Source organism: Sarcophilus harrisii, chromosome 1 (assembly GCF_902635505.1).
Source record: "Sarcophilus harrisii chromosome 1, mSarHar1.11, whole genome shotgun sequence".
NCBI classification, from domain to species: Eukaryota; Metazoa; Chordata; class Mammalia; order Dasyuromorphia; family Dasyuridae; genus Sarcophilus; species Sarcophilus harrisii.
The window spans coordinates 675,275,895-675,302,736 of record NC_045426.1 but is presented as its reverse complement, the minus strand read 5'-3'; positions in this window follow the sequence as shown (position 1 = coordinate 675,302,736).

Below are 26,842 nucleotides of genomic sequence, written 5' to 3'. Positions count from 1 at the left end.
GGATAAAAGTGCCTATGGGGCTATTCATTCTAACAAGGATGGGAAAATGAACGATTTCACTGAGACTGTTTCCTCATCTGAAAAATGGGGATGATAATAATCTGTGCAGCCTACTGTGGTGGATAGAGAAGCAGCCTTCATGGTGAGAATGATCTGGATTACAATTTATGATTGTGTGCCACAAGGCAACACATTTAACTTCTCCTTGTCCACAAACTAATTCTTGAAGATTTTAAAGTTGCAGAGGAGATGGATCGTTAGAGGGAGTTCCCCGTACCTGCTCACACAAAACAAAGTACCAGAGCTACCACAGATCCATCTTTTGTGGCAAAACCAAAAAAAAACAAACAAAAAAAACCAAAAAACAAAAAACCCAAACCTCCCAAACCAAAAAAAAAACCTCTTTCAGTTTCACTGCCCCTTCCCTGATCTCCTTCGGATTTAGCCTTTCTCTTTTGAGTCTCTAATTTAGCATCTCTCCCGGCTCATTTTTCAAAGCGAGCCTACCTATTAATGACAACCATTGCCAGGCAAGAAGGGAACAGGGGGACAGGACAGCCAGGTCTGGGCTTTCCCAGAAGCCTCCTCCGTGGGGGAAGGCGCCAGCAGTGTGTGTGGGGGGGGGGGGGGGGGAAAACGGGGAAGGGGGAATCATTTCCTGGCAAGGGAATGAGCTGCAGAGAACAAAGATCTTCCCGTCGCCTTCTTTCCAAGTAGATTGGGGTGTGAGGGGTGAGGCATTGGAGAGCCATGAATATAACCGCCAGTTCAAATTTAAACAGCTGCAGGAAATCAATGCCTGGGATGAGCACTTTACTTGACACTTTCCCTCTCTGAAATGGCGATCATAAATTAGTTTTTCGCTCCCTTGCATGTTTTCCTTCAAAGGAGCCCTGGCAAGTGCAGGCTAGTCCTCGGAAATGATGCTTGTTTCACTAAAGTGGAAAGAATGATGTAAAAACAAATGAAAAGCTCCAATCACAACAGCCCCAGAGTGTGGCGGGGGAGGGAGGGATTTGGGGTGCCGGGTATTTAATATTTTCTGATTTGAAACTGTGGGTTCATCTGGGTGGGGAACTCCCTGTATGGGTAATGCTTTTGCCCCTGCAGCTAGGCGATGTCGAGATTAGAGTCAGACTCATTTTCCGGAGTTGAAAAAAGACCTCAGAGACTAACCAGGCTGTGTGACCCTGGGCCAGTTGCCTCAGTTTCCTTATCTGTAAAATAAGCTGGGGAAGGAAGTGGCAAAGCACTCCAGTATCTCTGCCAAGAAAATCCCAAATGGGGTCATGAAGAGTCAGGGGCATCTCAGAAATAATGTGTAGATTTAGCAACAACTCTTCTGCAATTATACTAGAGATGGAACAGTGGTTGGGGGCATGGTGAGTGCATGGAAGGGACCGTTTTCAAGAGATGCTGGTCATGACACATGGAGATCAGGCAAGTGAGTATGGGTTAAGTGAGATCCAGGAGTCAGGAATGATGTCCAGGTGGCTGATCTGAGTAACAGAGAGGATGGAAGGTTGGGGAGAAAAACCATGATGAGATCTGTGATGATTGCCCCTCATCCGGGCTTGTTCACCCTGTCACATTCACCTTAGTCCTGCCCCCAAATGAAAAGAGAACGGTTGCATGTGTTTGTAGGGCAGAGGGGAGGTCACAGCCCCAGAACCCAAGTTCTGTTAGTAATGAGCCAGGAGGGGAGTGTGAGGAGATCCATGTCTGGACTTCTAAGGCTGATTCTAGAGCATACCAGGGTATGGGGGGGGGGGGGCAGGAGAAGGGATGGGGCTTCCTCAGTGAACTCTCCGTGGTAGTGAAAGGTGCTGCAAACACAGCTAACATTAATACAAGGTTTTAAGTTTTACAAAGCAGTTTAAAGGATTATCTCATCGATCTTTGAGACAATCTGGGCTTTGGTGCTGTGCTTAGAATCTAATCCACCCTAGGACTTCCCAGTTGAGTGACTCTGAACAAGTTCCTTTATGCTCTCTAAGTCTCAGTTTTATCACCTGTAAAATAGGGTTAATAATCATTGCTTCCACCTCAGGGTTGTTGAGAGGGTCAAATGAGAAAATATAATCAAAATTCTTTAAGAACTTTAAAATGTTACATAAATGTTAATTTTTGTCATCTTTCTTTCCTATCTTCTTCCCTCCCTCTTTTCCTTTCTTTCTCCTTCCCTTCTATCCTCCCTCCCTTCCTTCCTTTCTTTCTTTCTTTCTTTCTTTCTTTCTTTCTTTCTTTCTTTCTTTCTTTCTTTCTTTCTTTCTTTCTTTCTTTCTTTCCTTTTCTTCTTTCCCTTTTTTCTTTCCCTCTTTCCCTCCTTCCCAACTTCTCTCCTTCTCTCTCTCAAAAGCTGAGTCTAGCTCTGGGTCATAAGGCTTGTGAGTCTGAGCTGTGACTTGAACCCAGGCCTTCCTGATTTTAATAGAGGGTTTCCTGGGATACAGAGAGTGATTTGCCCTTGGTCATCCATCGATCCCAGGCATGACTTGCACCCCAAGCCATCTTGATTTCAAGGCTGGTCTCTTAGCCACTGTAACAGGCTGGCTTTTCAGGATCATTATAAGAAACAATTATAAACATAATTATAAGAAATTGGAAGTGGATATGGGTAATTGGATCATAGACTTAGGAGCCTTCTTTCAGGGGCCCTCCCTTTACATATGAAGAAATGGAGGTGGGGAGCAATCTCTTCCCCACAGTCACAGAGGTGGTGACTGGCCAAGCTGGTGACCCAACCTCACTCTTCTGGCTCCAGATCCGTCCCTTTTCCACCCCACCAGACCAGCTGTCACCACAGCTGCTTCCCGGCTCTTCAGCCACTTTGTAAAATCTCTGGCTCATGGAAATGGAAAAAGTAATTCTGATTTAGTTTTCATCCTGGAGCCTTCCTTCCCCTTAATGCAGCATTAATGATTTAAGTCACACGCAAAATGAATGCACAGGCCCCTTGGTCATGGCTGAGCACGTGGCTGCTTGAGCAGCACACACGTGGATGGATCCATGCATGGATACACGCTCTTGTAAGGGAATGGGGTGGGTGGGGGAGAAAGTGGGGCAAGGATTTCAGCAGTGGAATATTTCCCATAGTACAAGATCTGGAAGATTTCACAATATCCTTGAATCTCAGAATTGGAGGGGATCCAGAGGCCATCCAGTCCAACTAGTAGGTGAACAAATATCCCCTCTAGGTCACTCAATCTCACCTTGAAGATTTCCAGAGAAGGAAAAATCACTTCCTTGGTAAGGCATCCCATTTCACTTTCAGAGAAGTCCCTATTGTTTTTTCCCCTATAGTTTCCCCCCACCCTTTTGTTTTATTCTCCCAATTTCCACCCTTTCCTTCACCGTTTCCTCCCAATTTCTTAGTTCTAGCTAGAAGCTAGAGTCTAAATGTACTTCTGACATTTACTGCCTGTGTGATCTTGGACCAGCCATGTCACCCAGTTTTCTTGCCTCTAAAAGAGAGAGGGTCAGACTAGGTGAACTGAGGCCTTTGGAAGTTTGAAAACTAGGATCTTCTGATCTGTCTTTTCACAGGTCAACCTTTCATATTCCTTCTGTACCCCCCAGGTCCTAGCTAAAACCCTTACTTCTTCAAGAAGCCTTTCCCAAACCTTACTTAACATAGTGCCTAGGTTAACAGAAGTTCATAATTTCCAAATTATCATGCACCTAAAATATGGTTGTTTTCATATTCTATCTCCCATTAGACAATCAGTATCTTTAGAGTCGGGTCTGCCTTTTGCCTTTATGTCTCCAACAAGTAGAGCACTTAACATACAGTGGGTGGTTAATAAATGCTTGTTACTTGATTGATAACTATCTCTGTGACAGAATTTAAGCTCCTTAAGTGCAAGATTGTTTAAAGTTTTTTTGTTTTGTTTTTACAATTGCAATGCCCTGCACAAAAATGCTTGTTGATTGATTGACTAATTAGGCCATGTTCCTCCTCCCTCCTCTTTGAGTCTTCTTTTCCTATACTGTCAGACTTCCCTTGTCCCTTCCACGATAATAAGGTTAAAAGAATGAAGAATTATTTTCTTTTTCCTGGATGTTTCAGAATTCAGCGGTGTCTGGGATGGGCTTATCCATTCTCCGGGAGAATGACCACCTAAGTGAACCTGGGAGGGACTGGGACCTAGTTCCTAACAGACAGTAGTCAGAATCCATCAATGAGCCTTGCTCTTGAATTGATTTTGAATTAAATTTTGTTTCTTTCATCCAAGTCAATATTTGAGAACAAGGTCTAATAAGGAGAACTACCAGGCAGAGTCACTTGCTCAGTTCTGCTCATGTTTTGGCTCCCTCGATGTGAGTTCCATGTTTGATTTCCTGTACTTGGGCGTCTTTTTTTCTTTTAATCATGATTTAAAACTTTGCCCCGTGCTATTGGAAATGCCATTAATTAGCCCTTTCAACTTTTACAGGAATGCTTAATTATACATTTATTTTCTTTGGTTTCTCCGGTCAGGCTAAATTCTTTCTCCCCCCTTCTTCCTCCAGTAGACCACAAAGTGCACCACCAGTCAATAGCCGAATTATGAGAAGTGTAATTTCCTTTACAGACTTAATGAGCTGATGAGTAAATAGCTGTCAGGTCATTGGACACAGCTATTGATTGTGGTTGCCTGCCCAGCCAGTTCATTTCCCTCCTGCTGAGAATGATAGATCAATGGAGAATCTTCCATGGAGAGAAGGATACGCAGGCCTTCCTCTTAGAGTTCTGTTCGTATCCAGTTCTCCTCCAGTCCTCTGCTTCCCTTCAGAGCTGCCAGAGTTTTATGAGCTCCTTCCCTGCCAAGCCCCGGCTTTATGGACCAGCTAGAATCACCACTTCCTCCTCAGCCATCAATCCTTGCTCCCAAAGGTTAATGTCTAATGCAAAACCCTCTAAAGTTGGGAGGCCATAAGGTAAGGGACAGACTGTGCTCTCCTACATGTGGAGAGAGGACAAGTCCTTACTGGTTTGGCAGGAGCTTTTCTGGAAGGGCTGAATAGTCAGAGTGTCTGGGGCAGAGAAGACTATTCGTCAGACTGAATAAATAAACGAAAAAACATATAATGACATTAGTTAGCATTTATATATTAATTTAAAGTTTCAAAAACACTTTACAAATATTACCTCATTTTATCCTCATCATAACCCTGGGAGGTAAGTGCTTTTATCACCTTTATTTTACAGTGGAGGAAACTGAGGCAGATAAGAGATTAAGTGATTTATCCAGGGTCTCACATCTAGTAAGTGTCTGAGGCTGGATTTGAACTCAGGTTTTCAAGATTACAAGTCTTGGACCATCTACTCTCCACCCTAACATCCCTGTTATTGTTGCGTGCTACTATCCTTCCAGTGACTTAGGTGCACAACTTAGATGTCATGCTTGATCTTTCCCCTTTACACTCTAATAGCCAATCAATTGTCAAGTTCTCTCATTTCAATCTTTGCAACATCTCTTATATATACCCCCTACTTTCTTCTAACATTGCCACCGGCCTGGTGCAAGCTGTCGTCACTGAAGAGCTGGACTTAAAGTCAAGAACTCAGAAAGTCTTGGAAGTCAGGAACTCGGGAGTTCTGGAAAGCCAGACTTAGAGTCAGGAACCCAGGAAAGTTTGATGTAGAATCAGGGACTCAGAAAGCCTTGGGATCAGAAACCCAGGAAAACTTGACTTAGAATCAGGAATCCAGGAGATCTGAAAAGCCAGACTTGGAGTTAGGAACCTAGGAAAGTTTGATGTAGAATCAGAGACTCAGGAAGCCTTGGGATCAGAACTCCAGAAAATCAGGAATCCAGGAGAGCTGGAAAACCAGAGTTGGAGTTAGGAATCCAAAAAAGCTGGAAAGTCAGACTTGTAGTTAGAAACCCAAGAAAGCTTGATATAGAATCAGGAACCCGGGAAGCCTTGAGAGTTAGGAATCCAGGAAATATTGACTTGGAATCAGGAATCTGGGAGAGCTGGAAAGCCAGACTTGGAGTTAGAAATTCAGGAGTGCTGGGCTTGGAGTCAAAAATTTAGGAAGCCCCAAGAGTCAGGAACTTAGGAAGTTCTAGACATTAGGAACTTAGGAAGTCAGCTAGGTTTCTATCTATAAATCAGACTTCTTTACTGATGAAGTGACTTCCTGGGATCCTGATGCTTGGGCTATCAAAAACAACTGCTGCATGGTCTCCCTGCTTCAGCTCTTTCCCCCTTTTGGCCCCATCATCTGTTCCCTTGATCCCCCAAAGCCCAAGTCTGTCCACATCAGCTGTGGCCCCTCTCCATCCCCCTCCTTCCTCCTATGCCTGTCTATCACTACAATGGCTTTCTGTCACCTCCAGGACCAAATGTAAACTCCTTGTTTTGGCATTCAAAGCTTACCACTCCCTCCCTCCATCCCTATCTTGATCTCTGTCCCATCTCAGGGACTTTTGTGAACCACATCTGTGGGGTAGCATTATACCCAGTCAAAACATTAGTTCTGGAATCAGAGAACCTCTGAACACTATCTCTGATACTTATTACCTGAGAGAGACTTTGAAGAAATAACTTCCTCAATTTTCCCATCTGTATAATGAGCAGGTTGGACTAGATCACCTCTGAAGTCCCTTCCAGGGATCTATGATCCTCTGATCCACTCTTCCTTCTGATCTCAATGGTCTGATCTATATAACGGGAATGAGGATTATAGTCTTGAAGAGGAAGAACCATTTCCCAAAGTTGGGGCTCTATTTTGGAGTCGATGCCCCCTGTTTGCTAGCTACTCATGAGGAGGTGGGTGTCACCCTCAATGACTTTGGGGGAAAGTCATGAAAAATGACCATCTTCTGAAATAGGAGGCAGGGGAGGTAGTGTAAAGACACTTACAGCCCCTTCAACATTAGGGGAGCTGGCTAAATCCTCTTTGGGGAGTTCCTTTATGGCAATATCCTGGATCTTATTCCCATCCCTTTCCTTGAGTCCGACAGAATTCTAGGCACATAATAGGTACTTAACAAGCAATCACTGGATAAATGTTCTTTGAATGTTTTATGGCTGGGGTGTCTGACCTCGAGTGATGTGGAACTTATGACTTCAAGATTGTGAAGTTCTCCCTGAATCTCCTTGAACATCCTGCCCACTGGGCAACCCAGACCAGGGATTCTTAACCTTGGACCTACGTACTTAATTAAAAAATATTTTGATAATTGTTTCAATATAATTGGCTTCTTTAATGCTTCAATATTTTATGCATTTAAAAATCTAATTCTGAGTGCTTCAGTGGACTTCCAGAGAAGGCTATGACACAAAGAAGGTTAATAATCTCTTATTTTATAGATAGCTAGAGGAAAAAAATTCTTGTTGAATTGCAGGTGGAGGAGAAAGTAACTTAGTCCTGACCAAGTTCCTGGAAGGTAAATGGTCTCACCGATCATAACCTTTGTTGGACAGGTACTCAGTCTCAGGCACTCGATCCTTTCTTCGAGGTCTTTGGACATGGAGTCACTCACCTCTAATAGTTTACCTTTCACCTTATATTGAGGTGGGAGAACCAGTTCTCTGAGGTGGGAAATGGCAGGATGAGTCAGGGAATGGCAAGTACTTTAGTTTGGCTGGATTATAGTGTGTGAGAATTAGAATGATGGGAAAGTAGGTTGGAAAGGAGAATAGCAGCAGTAGATTTTGGGAGCAGAAGGGGAGAATGATCAGTGCAAGTGACTTAAACTAAATCTGGAGTGTAGACAAAGTTTCCAAGAGGCAGGGATGAGGAGGGACTAGACTACAGGCATGGATTTTTGCTTAAGCCAGTGGTTCTCAAAATATGGTCTAGAGAATCCTGGGGATCTCTGAAACCCTTTTAGAGGGTCTACAAATTCAAAAATAGTTTTTATTTCCAATATGGTAAATGTCTATAAATATAATCCAGATAAATAAAAACGCTTTGGAGAAATCCTCAATAATTTTTAATAGGATAAAGATACTGAAAACAAAAGTTTGAGAACCACTTAAGCAAATGTTCCCACAGAAATGAGAGATGGCATATCAAATGATCACGTTTCAGAACAACATGTAGTCTCCATTGATAGAAATAGAAAACATATAAAAGATTAATTTGAAACTAATCCGGAAAGGCAAGTGGGAGCCAGACCACAGAGAGGCTTAACTGCTAGACTGGGGAGTTTGTATTTTGTCTTTAGAGACACTGGGGAGCTATGGAAGGCTTTTGAGTGGAGGTGTGACATGATAAGAACAGCTATTTAAGAATCTATTAAGAGGAAGGATTTAGAGCACAATGAATGATATCTCTTTGTTTATATTTATACATTCTTCCTTTCCTGAGAAGCCCTGTCTACCTATCTTCTAGGATGAATGGGAGAAATCACTGATAAATAACCTTCCAGTGATACTGAAGTAGCCAGTTTGTCCAGGAACTGGATCAATCTTGCAGCAGCCGCTCTGGGAGTCATCAACAGAGCACTGTGGAATTGCCCAGAATTAATTGCAGTATATATGGTGGAGGAAAGCGAGGTGGTTTTTTTTAAATTTATCTTTTATTTTTTTTAAAAACTCTTTCTCAAATGCAGAGTTGGAGTGTTCCTAGCTCAGAGCTTTCCCTCTGGTTTACATTTCCCCAAACAATTTTTATTATCTATTAGCTGTCACCCCCTCCCCAGCTCTCCCTCCGGCACTCTTTCCCTTCCGAGCCTCAGGGCTGCATAATGTTGGCTCTAAGATCCAACTTTTAAAAAATACATCTCTGTATGTATTTCTCTCTAAGACAGTGCATGCACATGCAGTATTTCCTGAGAATTATTACAGGGGAGATCACAGGATCATAGATTTAGAGCTGGGAGGGAATTCAGAATCTAGTTATTTTAATCTCTTCCTTTTGTAGATGAGGAAACTGAGTCCCAGAGTGGGGGAGGGACAGTCCCACGACGGGGCAGAGGGTTGTGTTAGGGACTGAGGGTGAGCATGGAGGGTGGAATGGAAGGGGATGCCATAGTCTGAGAGCTGGAGAGTCCTCCTGGCCCACCTAAAGCAACCTGTGGCTGATCCAGAGTTCTTCCTGCAACAACATCCAATCTTTGCTTGAATTCCTCCTGCAGTGGAGAGCTCACTGTCTCCCAAGAAAGCTGATTCTCCTTGTGGACAGCTCTCAGTGTAAGCAAGTTTTCCTTTACTTTGAACTGAACTCAGAACCTTCTGCTCATTCATCTGAGTTCTACTCTCGGAGGCCAAGCAGATCGTCTGATTCCTTATGATTGTCCTTCAAATACCTCATAGGCCCACAAACTTTGAACTGGAAGGGATTTTACAGGGTCACTAAATCCAATAACTGAGAAAACTTTTCTTATAACGCCAAACTCTTGAGACAGCTGTCACATCTCCCCAGTTCTTCTCTTCTCCAGCTTAATTCTTTTTTTCTTTAACATTTCAATTCATTATTTATTTATTTTAAGCATTCTTTTCTTTTTAAATTTCGAATTATAAATTCTCTTCCTCCCTTCCTCATCCACTGAGATGGCAAATAGTATATAAATAATACATGTGAAATCATGCAAAACATGCTTCTGGGTTAGCCACCTTTCAAAAAAAAAGCAAGAAAAATAAAGCCAGAAAATTACACATCAAATTGCACTCAGTAGCCATCAGTTCTCTCTCGGGAAGTGGATAGCATTTTTCATCATCAGTTGTTTGGAATTGTCTTGCCTCCTATTGATCAGCATAGCCAAGTCTTTCATATTGATCAGTATCAAAGCATTGTTACCGTGCACAACACTTATATTCCTGTTTTTCTTACTGCCTAGAGGTCTTGCTTTATTTTTTCTGAAACCATCCCCCTCATCATTTCTTATAGCACAATTGCATCCATCACAGTCATACGCCACAACTTGCTCAAAACATTGCCCAGTTGATGGACATTCTCTCAATTTCCAATTCTTTGCTGCATGAAAAGAGCTGCTACAAACGTTTTTGTACCTGTTGGGCCTTTTTCTTTGATTTCTTTGGGATACATACTTAATAGTGGTATCACTGGCTCAGAGGATATTTTCAGTTTAATAGCCCTTTGGGCATAGTTCTAAATTCTTCTCCAGAATAGTTGGACCAATTTACTACTAAACTAGCAGTTCATTAGTATAGTTATTTCCCCCTCATTCTCAATAGCATTTGTCATTTCTGAGAGGTGTGAGGTAGTATCTCAGAATTGGTTTAATTTGCCTTTCTAAAATCAGTAGTAATTGAGTATTTTAAAAAATATGACTATAGATAAGCTTTAATTTCTTTTTTTTTTGAAAACTGCCTGTTTATATTTTTTGACCAGTGATTGGAAAATGGCTCTTATTAAATTTTTTTTTATAAATTTGAACCAGCTCTATACTTTGCATATATTTGAGAAATTAGGGCTTTATCAGAGAAAATTATTGTAATTTTTTTTTGATATTCATTACCCATAATATCCCCCCTCCCCCAAAGCAATTGGAATTAAGTGACTTGCCCAAGCTAGGAAATGTTAAGTATCTGAGATCCAATTTGAACTCAGGTCCTCTTAATTTCAGGTCTGGTGCTCTATCCACTGTGTCATTTAGCTGCCCCCCATAATAATTTTTTTTAGCATAATGTAGTTTCCCTGATTTAAATTTTTATTAAATTGAATATTTAGATATATCTACCTAATATCTGTCTACTAGATAATGAGATTTATTTTTGTTTTCCATTTGTCTAAGATCATGATTGCTATCCCTATCTTTTTTAAATTTAGCTGAAGAATATTAGATTCTATTCCAGTCATTTATTTTAACTCTGTGTGTATGTTTCCAAGTGTGTGTCTTGTCAACAACACGTTTCTTGGTTATGATTTCTTATCCATTCTCCTACCTGCTTCCATTTTATGGGTGAACTCATTCTTTTACTATCCCTAGTTATGATTACTATGTATTTTCTTCCATCCCATTTTCTCTTGTTTCTTCTTTTCTCTCTCTCTTTATCTGGTCCCCCCTCAAAAATCTGTTTTGCATTTTTTAACATGTATTGGTCAACCTGCCATGGGGGTGGGGAGGGGATGGGGGGAAGGCGGGGAAAAATTGGAACAAAAGGTTTGACAATTGTCAATGTTGTAAAATTACCCATGCATATAACTTGTAAATAAAAAGCTATAATAAAAAAAAATTTTTAAAAATCTGTTTTGCTTCTAACTACTACCTCCTTTAATTTACCTTTTTTCTTTCTAATATGGGAGAAGTAGGGGACAGCTAGGTAGCTCAGTAGATAGAGCACTAGCCCTGAAGTCAGGAGGACCTGAGTTCAAATCTGGTCTCAGACACTTAACACTTCCTAGCTTGTGTGACCATGGGCAAGTCACTTAACCCCAATTGCCTCAGCAAATAATAATAATAATAATAATAATATGGGAGAAGTAGTATTACTTTGGTAAAGCTCACTAAGAAATTCCAGAGGAAGGAAGTATTTATTTGTGCTTACTATGTTCCAGGCACTATCCTAAGTACTTTACAAATATTATCTTAATGATCTTTTCAACAACTCTGCTATATAGGAAAAGGGAAGAGAAAAAAAAACCCATCTGTATAATGCTTACTCTGGGCTAGGCATTGTAAAAGGTACTTTTCAAATATTATCTCATTTGCAATGTCATTCTGCAAGGTAGGTATTATTATTATTTCTACTGTTTCAGTTATGTTCAGCTCTTTGTGGCCCCTTTGGGGTTTTCTTGGCAAAGATATTGGAGTGGTTTGCCATTTCCTTCTCCAGCTCATTTTATAGCAAGGAAATGGAGGTTAGGTGACTTGGCCAGGCACACAGTTAGTAAGAGTCTGAGTCACATTTGAACTCAGGGAGATTAAGTCTTTCTAATTCCAGACCCAGTGCTTTGTCCATCATAGCGGACCCTAGTGGCCCAGGATAACCAGGTAGACCAAAGTGAAGTGACTAGTAAGTATCTGAGGCTAGATTTGCATTCAGGGTTTCCTGACTCCAGCCCCCCAGTGCTCTCTCTATTCAACATACCATTTCGTTGTTTCTAGGCACCTCTAGTATTGAATGACAGTTTCCCAAGCAGTTCTGGAGATAGCATTTGCTCTTGTGCTGTGGCAAGGATTTACAGATAAGAAGGGACATTTGAGGTCTTCTATCCTTCTTTATTTTAGGGGTGAGGAGCCTAATATTCATAGTGAGAAAATGACTTTTCCAAAGTCATACAGACAGTCCTAGAAACAGCACTTAAACCAGCTTCCTCTGATTCAAATCTAGAATACTTTCTGCTATAGGCAGACTAAAATGACCAGCTTTGTGCCGAGTGTTCATTTAGGCCCCTCTTAGAAAAATCGGCAGAAGATTCTTTTAAAAGATTTGTTTAATTATGACTGTCTCCAGCAGTCCATAGACTTGGGCATTATTCTGTGTAATCACAGCTGATATTTCTATTTGAGGCTTTTAGAACATTTAACAAGCATCACCCAAGTTCTCATAGGATGGATCTATGAATGGTGGTACTGAGTCTGAACAGCCTGGGCTCCTCTTTTGGTGGAATCCTGGACTCGACAGCTTCTTCTCTCCTTTTTATCCTGTCCAAACTCCATCTCCTCAGAGGGGATGCTCCTCCCTGAGTCAGCAGGGCAGAGCAAGGCTAGCCTACAGCAGACTTTAGCATCTCTTGGGAGCCACTTTTTGTCCAAGCAGAGAAATTGGTTCCCAAACTTAGTTAAAGGGTTTCCTGAAACCCAAAACTGCTGATCTGGTTCTTCTGACAGAAGGCTGAAGATTTAATTTCCAGATACCCGAAGAAAGAGTCAGGAGAGAGTTTGTGTCAGATATAGGGGCACATTAGAACTGGGCGAGGGAGAAGGGGTGATGGCACTCGGGGAACATCAGAGCTGGGCAAGGGAGGAGCAATAGCACTGTGTTTCTCCTGTTGGTAGGATCAAGGATTAGGAATGTAGGAAGGACACTGGAGAAGATGGAGCTAGGTTTGGATTATGAAGATTTCCAGTATCTGACTTGGAAGGGGCCTTAGATTCCCTACTCTGACTCTTACAAGGTATTTATCTTGCCTCCACTTGAATAACTCCAGGGATGGGGAGCCCACTACCTTTTTTTTTCCTGAGGCAATTGGGGTTAAGTGACTTGCCCAAGGTCACACAAGCCCATTACCTTTTGAGGAAGGTTATTCCACTTTTAGATGGAAGATTTTTCTTCTATAGAACCAAAGTCTCTTTCTCTCTAACTCTTTAACAATCATTTTTACATCAGCCCTCTGGGAACAACCAGAACAAAGTCAAATTCTTCTGCTTAAAATACTTGTTTAATAGTGAACATTTATATTGTACTTTAAAGTTTACAAAGGACTTCTCCATGACAACTGTATGAGGTAGATAACATTATTATCCACATTTTACAGATGAAGAAACTGAGGCTGAGACATTTACTTGATGGGTGACTCTGGGCAAGCCATTTAACTGCTGTCTGCTTCAGTTTCCTCATCTGTATAATGAGGATAATAAGAGCACCTACCTCTTAGGGTTTTTGTGAGTATCAAATGAAATATTATTTGTAACATTTATAAAGTAAATGCTTATAATGTTTAAAATGCTTTATAAATGTTAGCTATTACTATTATTATTGCTTCTCACCTCAGATTTCAAACTCTGTTCATTCTACCTCATAGCCATGAGGTGTCATTACTAAATAGTAACCCAAATCTATTCTCATTTAGAACCTGGATCAGGAAAGAACTGTACTTCCCCTGGTGGGTGAGTTCAGCCAGATTCAGTACAGTCCTGAGGAAATTCTAAGCTTTCTAATGGTTCTCAGAGAATGGGCAATTTTCTGTCCCCAAGTCTGGTCACGCTCTAAGTGATTGTTGATTAAGGGATGTTGTTGAATGAGCTCTGAGGCCCCAGTTCCCAGAAATGTCACTTCCTTCTGCACTTTGCTATATTTCACCAAACTATAGTCACTTGCCTTTGGAATAATGGAGTAGGCCCTTTGTGTGGACAGACAGATATGTCTAACGAAGAGTATTTTTTACTCTTTTAAAAAAATCAAAAAAGAAATAATATAATACACAATGGGACTTGTATCATACAGCTGCATGTCTGCAATGTCTCCAAGATCCAGGAAGCTCCCAATCAGTATAGAAATAGTCTCTATAGGCATTTTAGAGACACAGTTTAAGTTCTTTGAACTTGAGCTTGGCCATTATTGGAGTGGCAGATGTCCTTAGTTAGTGCTCAAACCCCACATAGGAATTGGGAAAACTTCCCAATGCAACCAGAGGAAGTAAGGACTCAGTCATGATCCAGTAGAAAATCTACTCTCTTTAGTCAAAGGATTTGATTTCCAGCCTCAGTTCTTATGTAACCTGAAGCAAGTCACCCAAATGAAGACTTTCTGGGTCTTAACTTTTCTCATCTTCAAAAAATGGGTTGATTTGATGACTTCTGATGTCTCCTCCAGCTCCCAGTTCTTATCTCCTGCAGTTCTAGGATCTGTTCCATTCTAATATATATATATATATATATATATATATATATATATATATATATATATATATATTTTTTTTTTTTTTGCTGAGGCAATTGGGGTTAAGTGACTCGCCCAGGGTCCCACAGCTAGGAAGTGTTAAGTGTCTGAGGCCAGATTTGAACTCAGGTCCTCCTGACTTCAGGGCTGCTTCTCTATCCACTGTGTCACCTAGCTGTCCCCCATTCTAATATTTCTATCGATGACTTGGATGAAGGTGTAGAAGGCATGTGTAAATCTTCAAATGACACAAAGTGAGAAAGTATAGCAAACACACCGGATAAATGTCAGGATCTAAAAAGATCTTGACAGATTGAATATTGGGATAATAATATCAGAGGATTGGAAGGTTGTTGTGGGGAATAAATGTGCTTTGATCTCATTTGATGTACATATATACAAGCACATGAGTGCTTGTCCACAAGCACTATGAGTCCACAAATGTAAAGTACTTTGCAAACTTTCAAGTGGTAGATAAATATTAACTGTCAGGTCACAGGTAAGCTAGAAAATGTCAAGAGGGTGTTTCTTGAGATGAAGGCATATGAGGGTTATTTAAAGAAACTAGAGATGTTTATCCTAGAAAAGAAAAGATTGGGGTGAGGGAGACGGGATATGACAGCAATGTTACAGTACTGAAGGCATGTCACAGGGAGGGGTGATTCCATTTATTCAATATGGCCCGGAGGGCCAACCCAGCAAGAGGGAAGGGATATTACAGAAAAGTCAACTCAGGTTTGATGGAAGGGAAAACTTCCTCACATGTAATTCAGCCAATGGTTTTCCTCTTACCCTGGAGGTAGCACGATATCTTGAAAGGAAACTGCATTACCTTGAGCAAATTATTTTACCTCTTTGGGTCTCAGTTCCTCCTCTCTAAAATGAAGAGATTTCACTAGCTGATTTCTCAGATGCCTCCCAGCTCTAAATAGGTGACCCTATGAGACTCACACTTCATTTCCCCCCATAGTAAATACCAATCTCTCATACCCAGACATCGCTTTCCCCTCAGAGGGCCAGGTCCCTAGTGGTTAATGAAGGTTTGTTTGTGGAGAAGACAAAAGTCTAATTTGAGAAACGAATGAGGATACTGCCTGCTTTCTCTCCCAGTTTAATTAAGAAACAAAACCCAAGTGAGAATAGCATGTGTTTCTATTCTAGTCCTGGGGAATAATAATAATAATAGTGCTAAACAGAATGGAGGCACAGGAGCACAAGCCCTCAGGTGAGAGCCCTTCTCCCACGTGGAGATTCATAGAACACACCGAATATGTCGAAAATTCTCCAAATCCTCTGTGGGGTTTGAGTGAATATTCGTGACATTGGGACTTAAGGAAAGCCACAGGATGGAAGCCTTGTCCTCTGACATCAGTCCTACAAATAACCTCATAGAGAGAAGCTCCTAATTTCCCCTTCTTCCTCTGGAAAAGATCTTTTTGGAAGTTTGTTTCCTACCAGGAGAGACCATCAGATGGGGAATAAGAAAATTTGAGTTTTAATCCAGGTTTTTCTAAGTTAGTAGTTGACCAAGTTTCTTAAATTTATAATATGTTTCACTTCCACTCTACTGGATTCATTCATTTCTTTCTTTCTTCCCCCTTTTTTTTTGACTGAGGCAATTGGGGTTAAGTGACTTGCCCAGGGTCACACAGCTAGGAAGTATTACTAGTGCATTCATTTCAATTAGATAAACATTTTTAAAAAATCCCTGTTATATGCAAGGTTGGACTTTGTTCTCCTTCATTCTCATCTCCTTTTCCTGTTGGAGAACCCTCTGATGACAGTCTTTTTTCTACTTTATCTGTTCCACTCTATAAGAACAATCATCTAATGTGCTTCATTACAAGCACTGATTCACTTTGGTCTTTGGAAGACATGTCAAACCTTTGAGGTAGCTAAAGTTGCACCCATTTGGTGATTCCCTTTAATGATGCAAACTAAAGCCCACTCATGCTTGCACATTCTATGAGATTCTTCCAATAAATTTACCATAGGGAGTCTACGTGACCTACTAAGAACTCTCCTCTAGATCTGATGGTGCAATGGATAGAGTGACGAACCTTCAATTAAAGAAGATTTGAATATGAATCCAACCTCAGATGCTTATTAGCTATCTGATCCTAAACAAATCTCTTAACCTCTGCCTGTCTCAATTTCAAAAACTGTAAAATGGTGCTATAAGAATATCTACCTCATGGAATTGTTGTGAGAATATTTGTAAAGTACCTGGCCTAATGCCTGCCTGCTAGATCATAGGTGTTATATAAATGTTTCCTCTTTCCTTTCCCTTCTTAAAATTGCATTTTTGATCAACCAATAAGTATTTATTAAGTACTTACTATGCGCCAGGTGCTGGGGATACAAAATCATAGAGTGAGTGTTTGTTCTCAGGGAGCTTACAGTCTAAGAAAAAGATATATATGTCAGTATATATAGAGTAAATATAAATGGACATAAGGTAGTTAAAAACAAGGCAGCTAGATGACTTAGTAGATAGAGCACTGGATCTATAATCAGAAAGACCTGAGTTCAAATCCAGTCTCAGGTACTCACTGGCTATGTGACCTTGGGCAAGTTACTTAATTTTTATTTGCCTAATTTACTGGAGAAGGAAATGATAAATCCCTCCAGTATTTGCCAAGAAAACCAAATGTGATCGGGTTGAATCAGACATGACTGAACAAATAATAGCAATTGAAAACAAAGTTGGGAGGAAAGGCACTAGCAGATGGGGCAATCAGAAGAAGCTTCCTGGAAAAGGTGGTCCTTGAGTTTTATCTTGAAGGAAAAAAGGGATTCTAAGAGGCAGAGATTAGAAGGGAAAGCATTACTAATATAAGAGTATCAGCTTAATGATATAGGGAGGGGAGATAGGGTACCATGTATGAGCAATAGAGAGAAGGCTGATTCAGACAGAGGATACTTACTGGAAGAGATGGATGGGGTTAGCAAAGTGGACAGGAACAATCATGCAAAGGGCTTTAAAAGTCAAACAAATGAATGATGCACATGGGCTATCCCTTGGGAATCCCTTGCTTATTCTCCATGGCCAGCCTTCTTTCTTTTTTCAGCCCTACATCTCTGATGATGTTCATTAAGTTATTTCTTATCAGGCTTTCATTGGAGACTCTCTACAGCTTGTTCACACCACCATGCATCTTTCCATTTCCCTTTGGGTAAGCTTCAGATTCTTCAGAGTCCCTGGAGGTCCACATCTTACCACCAAACAGTCTCTCTAGGATCATCTCCATTAGGGTATATTCTCCCTTGGTAGCCAAGACCAGCTTGTCTTTGACAGTGCCCTCTGGTGGGTTATATCTGCAATGACAAGAGATCAAGGAGAGAGTTTCAACATGTCCCTGACTCGAAGCCTAGAACTCTACTATATACAGAATAAATTGTTGAGTCTTTTCATCATATCTGACTCTTTGTAACCCATCTGAGGTTTTCTTGGCAAAGATACTGCAGTGATTTGCCATTTCCTTCTCCAGCTCATTTTACAAATGAGAAAACTCTGGCAAAGAAGGTTAAATGACTTGCTTAGGGTCACATAAACATGGATAAGCATCAGTCAATCAACCAGCATTTATTAAGCATGTATCAGGGACTGTACAAAGTGCTGGGGCTACCGAGAAAAGCAGAAGACAGCCTCTACGCTCAAGGTGCTCACAAAATAATGGGGGAGATTGCAAGCAAACTATGATGTTTAAATTAGATATAGGCCTGATACCTTGGAGACAATCATCAGAGACATTCAGATGTTTTCCATTGATCTTCCTTTTGGATGGAGGGGACCTTACTCCAATAGAAATTATATTGAACTTAGAAAACCATAAATTAGCATTATCTGTGTTGTATTGCATTTTAATTTATTTTCTCAAACATTTCTCAATTACTTTTTAATTTGGCTTGGGTCTCACTGGGGAGTTTTGTGGGCGGCAAGTTTGATCCCTCTACTTTGAGAAGTAAGGTCTGGCTTTGGGGACGGCTACAAAGATCAGAATTAAACATGGGCTCTATCAAATTGGGACAATGGTACCCATCCTGACCCCTTATCTGGAGTGATGTATCAAGGGAGAAAATGTGTATGAATTGTTGTTCAGCTGTGTCTGGATCTTCAAGATTCCAGAGACCATACTGTCAATTCTGGGTAGTTTGCCATTTCCTACTCTAGTTTGGTTGACAGATGAGGAAGCTGAGGCAACCAGGTTAAATGATTTGCCTAGAGTCACATGACTAATACGTGTATGAGACTAGATTTGAACTCAGGTTTTCTGGATTCCAGTCTCCCCAAAACACTCTACTCATTGAGCCATCTAGCCGCCTCTTAATGTCTATGGAAAAACAGAAATGTAGTTTATTATTTGGCAGCTAGGTGGTGCTGTGGATAGAATATTGAATTTGGATCCAAGAAAGGCTGTGACTTGTCCCAGACTCATGATAACTGTGTGACCTTGGGCAAGTCACATTCTACTTTTATAGGAGTTTTCTCATCTGTAAAATGGGGCTGATAACAATAGCACTTATCTCCTAGACTTGATGTGAGGATTAAATGAGATAATGTAAAAAGCTTTGCCTATACCTTAAAGCACTCCATAAATGCTGTTATTATTGGTATTATTTTATACACTCAGCACTCAGAGGCCACTGCATTAAGTGATAACTGATCAATAACAATAGTCCTTCAACTTTAAATCCTTTTTAAAATTTTCTTTGGAGGACAGTAGTCTTGGAAGATTGAAGAATTGCACACATTTGTATTCTGATGCCTCCTTGGATAGCTCCTGGATTGGTCAAGCTCAGAAAACCCTGCACTTGGGTGGGAGATCACAGGAGTATAGAAACAGAACCAAGAGAGACCTCACAGGCCATCTGGTCCAATCCCCTCATTTAAATAAATCGACCAACACGCATTTAGTAAGTACTTAACTTTGTGTTTGATGTTGTGCCCAATACTTGTATTATACAGGAAAGCACAAAATAAAGATTATTCCTTCCCTCAGGAAGCTTACATTCTAATGGAAGATAACATTCTTGTTGTTGAGGAGGTTGTTTTGTTGGTTGTTGTAGGAGCTGGATAGATGAAAGGTACTCACTTGGGAGCAGAAGCAGGAGAAAAGTGAAAGCTGGATGGCCTGGAGCCTTCCCTCACATGGAGATTCTGGGAGGAATTCATTAAAAAGAGGAGGAAGATGTAGAAGATATAGGGTAAGAAGACTAGAGGGGATGAGGACTTCTTCCAAGGCAAAAGGATCAAAAGAGTTAAGGGATTTTCCAGAATGAGAAAGTGACTGAGATATAATGGTTAACTCCTGAGAGTCAGAAGCAGAGCCAAGAAAGAAATGACTAATAAAAGTTTAAAGTAGTATTTGAACCCAGAGTTTTCTGTGTTTAGGTCCATTGTCCTATTCACATGTTTGCCAGACTCCATCTGGATCCCTGCTTCCTGAAGCTCTGGCAGGAGTCAGTTGAGTGGCCAGAAAGTGGGGGAAGCTTTGTTTTTTCTGGAACGAAAGGCAGTGTCGAGCAATTGCCCATTTTTCATGCTCTTTGGGGGATAGACTTGTCGCTCTCCTTGAAAATAAATTTCCAGGAAGGGACAGGTGAACTTTCCCTGAGTGTCCCTCTGTTGCTCATAAAAAGTCTGGGAACGTCATTACAGCATCTGCAGGAGAAATGATGGATGAGTTCTGGTCCATCTCTGAATCAGGAAACAGAGGATGAAACATGGTCTCTCTAATGGGGAAAGAAAAGAACCTTTTGGGCCCATTTGTGGCTTGCCCTGAAGCCTCAAATCCCTCAGAGTTATCCATCTTAACCAAGAGCTCATCTTCCTCATCTCCGCTTCCTGGAACTTCCTCAGTCCTTTCAAGGATTGACTCAATTTCCAAGTCTAAATTCTCCAGTACTACTTTCCTCAAAATTTAATTACTTTTTAAAAACCAATTTTGCATGTACTTAGATGTATAAATAATACCTCTCCCCCCTTCCCAAGTAAAACATAAAATCATTGAGAGCAGGGATTGTTTTTTCTTCTGTGTATCCCCTTGTCTGGCACAAAATAGACTCTTAATGAATGCATCTTGGATAGAGTCACTGGGGCATCAAGATTGTGACAAGTTAATGAGGGTTGAAAGTCAAAGATGTTAATTCTGTTTCAAAAACTGGTGGTTTCAGATGCCTGGGTTCATAGGCAGAGCTTCTGGGAAGTTATCACACTTCCTTGTGACTTGTGTTTTCCCATACTCTCTGATGTTGTCTGAGGAAGGAACGGCAACCTCTTCCTGACATGAATCCTTTCCTCCCCAATCCTAGAACATAGTAAAAACTAAACAAAAAAAGGAAGGCAGATGTGTGGATTGTGTTAAATGTTTTAAGTAAAATGGGGGTAACAATTCTTATTTTATTTCTTTTGCTGAGGCAATTGGTGTGCCCAGGGCTACACAGCTAGGAAATGTTAAGTATCTAAAGTCAGATTTGAACTCAGGTCCTGCTGATTTCAGGCTGGTTCTCTATCTACTGTATCACCTAGCTGCCGGGATAATACTTCTTAAACTCCATATTTAACATGACAATTATAAGGAGAAATCAGTAAAAGTTAAAATATTTATTCACCAGGATAGACTTGTTTCCAGGATTCACAGAGGCACAGAATTAGAAGGGAAATTAGGTGGGATTGAATTCAACCTGGACCTGAACAATATATCTCACCAGTGGTAATCTGACTTTTGCTTGAGGGTCTACAAGGATGAGGAGCCCATTATGTCATGAAGTATTTAGAATAAATCTAATTAGAAGGAAATTTTCCTTTTGTTGCTCTTCAGTCATTTCAGCCATGCCCAACTCTATGACTTCATTTGGGATTTTCTTGGCTGGATTTGAACTTAGATCTTCTTGATTCCAGGACTGGTACTGATGAGTTCCTAGGTGGTGTTAGCAGAGAGAACCTGAGGTTCTCATAAAATTACTTCCTGAGGTAAGCAAGGAAAGGCAGTGATGGAGATCAGTTCAAATTTATAGTCTCACCCTCTGTGGAGGAGGTCATGGGTAGCCCTATCACACTATGTTCAGTCAGAAATCTGAGTTATATCAAACCCTGGAGCTAAAATTCCCCTCTAAATCTGTCCATAGATCATACTATCTTGGCTGAATCCCTTTAGGGTTATAGTCCACCAAGGAAGGGCAGTGATGGAAATCAATTCAGTTTTATAGTCCCACCCTCTGTGGAGATCATGGGTAGCCCCATCATGCTATGTTCAGTCAGATATCTTAATTATGTTAAATCCTGGAGCTAAATTTCCCCTCTAAACCTGTCCATGGATCACACTATCTTGGCTGAATCCCTTTTGGGTTATAGTCTACCATGGCACTCTGCCTTATGGGGTCTTTCCCTTCTCCCTTCCCCCATGCCATGTAGTGTCTCTCCTCTCATTACCCCACCATGCCTCATAGTATCTTTCTCCTTCTTACAGTTAACTCACTCTTTTAGGGTTCCAAATCCCTTATGGGTTTAACCTGCCAGCTACAGGTGTACACCAACTTCATGGGATGTTCCCTTTCTCCTGGTTAATTGTGAGTTCCATTGTTTGTCTTTTCCATTGTTAATTGTTAAAACCCTTTCCCTTGCTAGGTGCAATCCCAATTCTATTTCATATTTACCATTCTTGGTGTCTTTTGTATTTCCAACCTCTTCTCTCCTAAATAAATCTTCCTTTTGTCAAAGAGGATGGCCATTGTGAATTCTTCACATGACCAAACCCCGACATTTAGTGAACTAAAAATTGCTTTCCTAAATAACATTAATGCTCTATCCACTGTGCAACCTAGCTGCCTTAAAGAGACATTTATATGTCAGTTATCATTGTTGAGTCTTTTTTCAGATGTTAAATTAGCCATCTTCCTTCCTTTTTCTTAGTTTCTTACATTTCCTCAAAAAAAAAATCAATTGTAGCATCTGCATCTGTTCAAATCATAGAAATAGGACCTAGAACTGGAAGGAACCTTGAAGGCCCCTTATCTAGTTCAGCCCTCTCCTTTTATAGAAGGGGAAACCGAGGGACTTAGAATACTTGCCCAACATAATGCAGGTAGTCAATGGCAAGATTTGAACTCAAGGCTTTTCAATTCTGTGTCTAGCACACTATCAATTGTACCTGGCTGCTGCCTATCCTAAAAAGGCTTTTCTTAGTATTATAGCTCAAATTACTGACTATTAGATCACCCCTTGGAGTGTGATCTGTATATAGAGTGCTAGACTCTGATCCGGAAAGGTCTGAGTGTAAATCCTGCCTCATTTTGCCATATAATACTGGACAAATTATTTAAATTCTCTTAGCTTTAACTTCCTCATCTAAAAAATGGAGATATAATAACTACCTCCTGAAATGGTTATGAGATTGAATCAGATATTATCTGTAAAGAAATTTGTAAATCTTAACACACTATATCATCATCATTATTATTATAATTAGAAATAATAATTAGTATTTATGTAGCACCTACTATGTGCTAGGTAGTATCTAAGCACTTTATAGATATTATCTCACTTGAAGAATATAAATGCCTGCTATTATTATTGGGGCAAATAGGTGGCACCATAATGGATAGAGTACTGGGCTTGGAATCGGGAAGACTCTTCTCCCTGAGTTCAAATCTGGCCTCAGATACTTACTATCTGTGTGACTGTGGGCAAGTTCCTTAACCTGATTTACCTCAGTTTCCTTATCTGTAAAATGAGCTGGAGAAGGAAATGACAAAGTGCTCCAGTATCTTTGCCAAGAAAACTCCAAATGGAGTCACAAAGGGCTGGACATGATCGAAATGACTGAGGAGCAACAAACAACAAAAGTGTTAACAAACATGAATAATTACATTATTAATAATTCTGGGCATCCAAGAAAAAAACCAAAAGATTGTATATAACAGAGTCTGTGAGAGCCCAAGGACCTCAGGACATAATGTCTTGGAAAGACTCTGGGATACCAGCTTTATGAGTGAAGGCAGAGATCTTCCATGGACCCAATAAGTGGAGACCTTATAGTCCTGATGCAAGGGGTGAAACTGCAGGTGGGGACAGACTGAAGATAACTCACTCTGCTTTCTGCAATCCTCCTCCCCAACTAGTACCTTCCTCTCTTGGGTTAAGTTCATCTACTCTTAAATTTATCTTCTATGTCTCTAATTATTTACATTTTGTCTTTCCTGTTAGAACATGAGTTTCTTGAGGGCAGGGCGGGGATGGCACTTTTTTATTGTTGCCATTTTTCATATTCTCGGCATTTAGGACAGCGCCTAGTACATAATAAGCCCTTAATAAATGCTTATTGACTGATTGATTTTGTATAAGAAGATATATCCTGGATTGTATGGGCTACCTTCTCATGGTGTATTTTCTTCTCAGGGGTATTGGGGAGAAATGCTAAGGTTGGATAAAGGAGCAGGGACAGGAGTGGCCTAGAGCCAGCAGAAAACTGTATGGCACTGAGACAATAACCTTAGCATCACCTGCAGGGAGGAAATGAGCTCCTCAAATGTTGGATCTCTTCAGTGAGAACCTAGTTGCCTCACCTACTCTATAAGTAAAAAACTGGCACTGGACATGTCCATCTTGGCCCTCCTAATGCCCAGGTGCCACAGAGGGCCACCTTTTCTTTATTTAGGACAGGATTTATCTTGGGGTTTTTACAGAGTTTCCACACACATATGTAGAGAAATAGCTACCATTGGACTTCCTAATCCCTGACGGTAAGCTTTCAGTGCCACATCTTCCCCGACACCATTTGTTCTGGACCTTGGCATTGCCACTGGACCTGCCAATCAGAGACAGTTCTGGCTTCTGAAGAGGGAACAAACCTGGCATAAGGCATAATAATCAGGTGACATAATTTTTCCTAATGATAACTAGGCTGAGTAGAAATAAAATTTGTCCTTACTGTAAGTAAGCACAACATTTCCTAAAACAATTACAATTCATTTTCAGGAGGTGGTAGCAATTAAATTACAGGAAAGAGGGAGGGTTGGAGAGTGGCATTTTTTTAAAAGAAAGAAAAATGTTTTCTTTGAGGGACTTACCCCCTAAAATGTGGAGCCCAAACATTTAAATGGCTTGCAGGAGGGTGCATTAGCTGAAAATTGGGGGCTTTTTAAGCTTCTGCCTGCTCTCAATAGATTGGCTAGCCTTTCTGTAATCAAGTGGAGTCACTGTGTCTGGAAGTCACCTTTAGGTTTCTCTCTCTCTCTCTCTCTCTCTCTCTCTCTCTCTCTCTCTCTCTCTCTCCATTTTCCCCCTCTCTTCCTATATTTCTGTCTCTTCTCTTTCTTCTCTTTCTTTCTTCTCTTTCTGTCTTTCTGTCCCTCTCCCTCCTTTCATAAGAAATGAGAGAAGAAACTGAGAATTCTAGAGGCAGTATTCAGTGGGGTTAACTAATGGGGGGCAAAGTTTTGTGGGGGGCATTCTCTAAGGCAGGATGGTTACACTGGAAGGAGAAGAGGATTTGGAGGTGGAGAACTCAACTGTTTCCAATGAACCAGTATCATCTTGGGCAGTCCATTGACCCTCTCTGGGTCTGTTTCTGCCCTTGTAAAATGAGAGCCTAGAAAAAGATGGGCCTCCAAGGTCTGTCTCAGTTCTATGTCTTTATGTGTGTGTGTGTGTGTGTGTGTGTGTGTGTGTGGTGTTGTTTGCAAGGCAATTGGGGTTAAATGACTTGTCTAGGGTCTTAGAGCAAGTAACTATCTGGGGTCAGATTTGAACTCAGGTCTTCCTGATTCCAAGACTAGTGCTCCATCCACTGTTCCATTTAGCTGCCTCATGAATCTTTGTCTATGTATGGTTGGATTTCACTCTCAGTTTATCTCTCTGAGGTAGGGAAACCAAAGATTATTAGCCCACAGGGCAGTAGCTCAATGGATAGAATGCTAGGACTGGAGTAGAGAAGACTCATCTTCAAGAGTTCAAATACATTCTTAGCTGTGTAACCCTGGGCAAATCATTTCACCCTGTTTGCCTTAGTTTCCTTATCTGTCAAATGAGCTGGAGAAGGAAGTGGCAAACCATTTTAGTATCTTTGCCAAGAAAACTCCAAATGGGCTTACAAGGAATCAAACACGACTGAAAAACAACAAATAGAAAGTGAGGTTGGGGGTTGGGGAGGATGAAGTCATTTACCCAGGGTCACACAGTGTCAGAAGCAGAATTTGAATTCAAGTTTCCAATGACTCCACTTTTCATTCTATCACACTACCCCTCGTTTTTGAGTCATCAATAAAGAGTCTGATTGATATAAGGGGAAAATGCTTTAATGAGAGCTGTTGAAAAGTGCTGTCTTCACTTTAATTCAATAAATACTTATTAAGATAAGAACATATAATTTCTTCCTCTTGAGAGAAAGATGAGGGACAATGAATGTGGAATGCTGCACTCATTGCCAGATGAATTCACTTCAATGGTTTATTGAATTAAGAGTCAGAATTACAGAATATCAGCATTTCTGAATGGAAAGCAACTTCAGCTGCCATTAAGTCTAACTCCTATCCTATAAGCATTCCCCCATCATACCAAAGTGGCCATCTAAGCTCCTGATTGTAGATCGCCAAATTGGGGGAACCCTATACCCTCTGAAATTTCTTCTTCTATTTTTGGATTGCTCTATTGTTGTGAAGCTTTTGCTTATGTCCAGCTGAAGTTTTGCCTCTTGGCTCTTTTTGGTGGGTCATAGGGAAGGGAGAATATATTGGGAAAAGACAATGATTAAACAGACTCTCCCAAAGGCATTGATATTATTTGTTCACTTTTTTGGGAGGCAAATGGGTTTAAGTAAATGACCTAGAAAAAATTTGAAGTCTATCTAGTGTGTCAACCCATTGTCCCTGATAAATAAAAAAAAGATTTAGCAGCATTATTTGGCAACCAAAATAGATAAGGATATCTGAGGCATCATTAAGAGAGACATAATGTCTGGGACTAGGGGAGGTGAAAGTCATTCTGAACGCTAACCTGATCAGACCACAATTAAAATAATTCCTATCATCCCAGGCAGCACAATTTAGGAAGCATAGGGCTAATCTTGAAAGCATCCAGAGGATGCTTCATCAATTAAAAGAGTAAAGAGCTTTAAATCTATGCCACACAAAGACCAAAGGCAGGAACTGGGCAAATTTAACTTTGGGAAGACTCAAGGCAAACATTATTATCATGTTCAAATATTCGAAGAGCCCTAGCAAAGAAGAGGGATTTAAATTGTTCTGGTTGTCCCCAGAGGGTAGAATTAGGAGCAAAGGGATAAGGCAGTGTGGTATGGGGGAAAGAATACTGAATTTGAAGTCAGAGGACCTA